This window comes from Lissotriton helveticus, chromosome 4_1 (assembly GCF_964261635.1).
Source record: "Lissotriton helveticus chromosome 4_1, aLisHel1.1, whole genome shotgun sequence".
Taxonomy (NCBI): Eukaryota; Metazoa; Chordata; class Amphibia; order Caudata; family Salamandridae; genus Lissotriton; species Lissotriton helveticus.
This window is the reverse complement of record NC_136063.1, coordinates 1363243906-1363248270: the sequence shown is the minus strand read 5'-3', so window position 1 is coordinate 1363248270 and position 4365 is coordinate 1363243906.

Sequence of the window (4365 nt, the reverse complement as noted above, 5' to 3'; positions counted from 1 at the left end):
TGTGTTCTGTGTTAGTGTTATTATGGTAGAAGGGAGAGGAGGGTGTTTGTTGGACAACTGATGGAAGGATCATTATATATTTGTTAGCGATAAAAGGTGGACTGTTTGGTGTCATTACAGCAAGGAGAGTGTGTCTGAGTGGGATGTAGTTATGTATGGTGTTGATTGGCGTTGTGTTAGTAATGAGTGTATTGGTTAGTGGTATAGGATAGAGTTGTGTACTGTTTGTGGGTGATGGTGGATATGTGTGGTAGTTGGGATAGTAGGGTGTGTAGATGTGGTTTGGTTGGTGGTGCATGCTGGTACATTAATCTGTGCATAGTGTTGTGCGTGATGTATATTTGGTGTGAGTGTGTTGCTCTGTTTGTGGTTGTGGATGGTGTAGATACTAAAGGTGACATAGCTCGTTATATGGGTGAATATTTTCTAACAATAGGTACAATAGATATAGCTGAAGCACATAAGAATAATTAATTAATAAATACATAAATAAATAAATATTTTACATGAAGAAAAGATATTTTTGAACTTAGTTGAGAAAAGGAGAGAGGATTTCCAGAGAAAAGCTACAGAACAGAAACAAATAATTCCTAAAAGGGCAGAAAATAAAGAATACACCTTGAATGGCAAAACTCATGCGGCTATGTTGCCGGATTTTGAAAAGAAAGGGAAACTGTCTCCACAGGGAGAGAACAAGTTATTGTAACAATATATTCATTGGTTCAAGTGAATGTGAACATAATTATAAAGTAATTGGGGGTTGGGGTTTCAAAGATGGAACTGAGCCAGTATTTCCTGGAAATTATTAGATCTGTGGGAACAAAGCATATTACAAATTGCCTGATCATTGGTATGGGAGTTGCTATTTTGGAGTAGTATTCCCAAAGGTATATCATGTAAACAAAATCACTGGAAGCAATGAAGAAACTAATGGACTAATGCGTAGTAAAAGACCTAGCTTTTCAGAAATTGTAGGTGATATATTTAGTGCATTGATACCTTCAGTGGGAGTGGTTTAGAATACTCAAAGAATTTGCAAATTATCAACAGTGGTGTATCGTTTATCGACTGACACTGCTGGAGGTTTCTTAATGATCAATACTGAACTAGTTGCGGTTAGGTCCGTGGTTTTACAAAATAGACTTGCTCTTGATACATTGTTGGCAAAAGAGGACGGAGTCTGCAGAATGTTGAAAGCGCAACATTGTTGCACTTACATACCTGACAAAAGTGTAGAACTTAAGGGGTATGTAAGGAAAATTTCACATTTAGAAAAAACTCAAACCACTGGAGGTTGATAGTGCATGGAAGAGACTAACAGTTGGTCTCTCCTCTATAGGTAGTTGGTTATCTAATGTAGGAAAAAGGTTTCTAGGTAAAATACTGATACCAATGGTGGGAATAGCCCTAATAATTTTAGGGATAATAACTTGTTGCAAATGTCGCAAGCATAAAAGGACATATACGGTGAATAAGAGAGGAAAGAAAAGAAATATTAACTAAATTGAATTAGAAGAGCATAATGGACATTTGTACAAGAAAGTGAAAGACCTTCATATGAAAAATGGAAAGAATTTTTACAGAAAGTTTGAAGAAATTGAGTTGGATGAAGTGTAAAAGTTGGCATCTGTTTCATTAATTAGTGATGATATAAAATATCATCAAAGATGGGATTGATGGAGCAAGGTTGCACACTTAAAGTGACTTGCTTGTATTCAACACTCTAGAAAATAATATTAATGTACTAACTAACATGTTTTGTATTATAGCATTACATGACATATTAGCTATCTAGGGGAAGCTTGTCTATGTGCTTTTACTAACTATAATCCGCTCGCAATAAAATGGCTGCTGCTACGCAGGATTTTTTACTGCGCATGCGCCTTTCATGCTCATGTGACATGCTTCGTGGGAAACTTTTGCTTCTGCGCACTAGAACTAAGACGGCTGTTCTGCGTCCTAACGTGCAAGAAGCTTGCATTGCTGCTTTGCTAAACTGTTTGTTTTGCTTAACATATAATGCAATAGGTAAAATGAACTTATGGGAAGAGTAGAAAGAAGTGGTATACAGTGCATTCATTTTGTTCTGTGTCTCTAAAACTGTTTCTTTTCTATTTATACATGTATCGTATTTTGGTCCTAAATGTACTGTTGAACTCCATCTTTGGAGAGACTGCGCCTGTGCAAGAGAAGCCCCGAGCCACTGAAGCTGTGGCATTGAACCCATGCCAATCTGACAAGGATGGCAAGAACTATGGGGCATATTACCAACAACTAGCGATAATTATCGCTATGTTGGCTTAGCGGCAATCATTTTATCGACGTGTTGCGGCGATTTTTATCGCTAAGGAGCCTTGCTATTATCAAGGTTTATCTCCTAAGCGATAAAAATCCGCCGAAATGCATGAATATCGCTGTAAAGTCAGCGATATTCTTGCATTACCGAGCTAATGCTCTTAGCCATGTTATCCACCTCCCATTGGATAACATGGCTAAGAACTGCTCAGGGCAGGTGTTAGCTTTTGGAGATATTCGTGCTTAGCGTGAATATCTCCAAAAGTTGGTAATAGGAGATAGCGATGTTAGCGACTGTTTCCAGTCGCTAACATCTTGGCACGCCCACTTTGCATGTCATTAGTGATAAATATCTCTGACATGCAAAGCGGGGGCCAAGATGGTCGCTATCACCTACTAGCTGTCGCTAACTGGTGTTAGCGACAGCTAGGTAATGGGGAGATAATTTTATCTCCGCTTTCCTGGCTTTTAAAGCCAAAAAAGCGGAGATAAATCCCTTGATAATATGCCCCTATGAGAATAAAAAGTACATGGAAAGATAAAGTTATGAGAGGGAACATTTAAATACATGATTAACAAGTTAACTCATATTAATATGGTGTGATGACTACTCCTCGTCTTTTGTCCAATAAAATTGTGGGATTTATACATTTGCAACATTTGGGGGTGGTACGCTGACCTGGAAAATAGTATAACCAGGGTATGCTTAGTTAGTTAGATTTGTCCGACTTGTCCGAATAGCTGACCTGTCACTTACCCAACGCGCTCAATAGGTGATCGAGAGCAGAAGTGCTGGCAGAGCACTGTCAGAAGATTCAATAAACCAATCGTGGTTCCGGAGAGAAGATCGATGACCCAATCAGGGTTCGACTGTTGGCTGCAGAGAGACTTTACAACACTGGCGTTTGAACTTTAACTGTGGTGCTGGTCTTAGCCTGTGGTGGTCCTGTCCTGATTCAATTTGGCTGGTCACCTGTCCAGATTCTGATCTGCACCTGTTCTTTCCTGCTGGCACCTGTACTTTGGGATTCTTATTCGTTGACTCAGCCAGTGGCCAGGGTTGTTCACCACACCATTCTAGGTAACTATAAAGTGTGGGTTTGTCATTGTACTGTTTTCCCTTTTCTCTACCCACCCTTTGTCTAAATGCCTAATGATATTTTCTCTCCTAATCATTTGCATATGTTCATATTTAAATCTTCATTATTCCTAAATAGAATAAGAAATTATTGAATTCATGGTTTCAAAACTTTCCAAAGATTTTTCTTAGATAAAGAACTTAAACCGTTCCCGAGTTTGTGGTTATTTATGAAATTCAAAATGTGATTTGGATTGGTAAGACAATTGGTATAGATCCTGAATGGTATAACCCCACAATTGATTGAGTGTAGGTGTACCCATTTAATGTATACATAGATATATGGGTCCAGGTGAGTATGTTGAGCAAGTGAGGCCGTGCTCTATCAGTAGCATGAAACTAAACATCTCAAAGTACCTGCATGACACTGCACAACCCACTGGCATACACTTATCATAGTAATACTGGTGCTCTAGCTGAAAACCTAATAAATGGTAGTCATCGGGGTGAACAGGTATGAGCCGGAAGGCTGACTTAATGTCTGTTTTTGCCATGAAGGCGTTGAGCCCTAAATCCTGCAGCTTCTGTAGAGCCACGTCAAAAGAGGAATAAGTTACAGAGCACAGCGACGGATCTATGGCGTCATTCACTGAGACTCCCTTCGGAACTGACAAGTTATGAATCATCCTGAACTCGCCTGGCTCCTTTTTGGGGACCACTCCAAGCAGTGAACAAACATAACCAGGCAACGGGGGGCAGAGAATGGGCCTGCTATCCACCCCAGCGCCCTTTCCTTACTGACTTTCTGAGATACAACTGAGGCATGCATGCGTGCTGACACTAGATTGTTGCAATGTGCCACCGGGGGCACCCCCTGCGCTGGAATGTGAAAACCCATGGCAAACCCCTGGAAAATATTTCTGGCTGCGTTCCTGTCAGCATGCTGATTCAGCCAGAAAAGCAGCTTCCCTATTTTTACTGGGGTGGGTAGC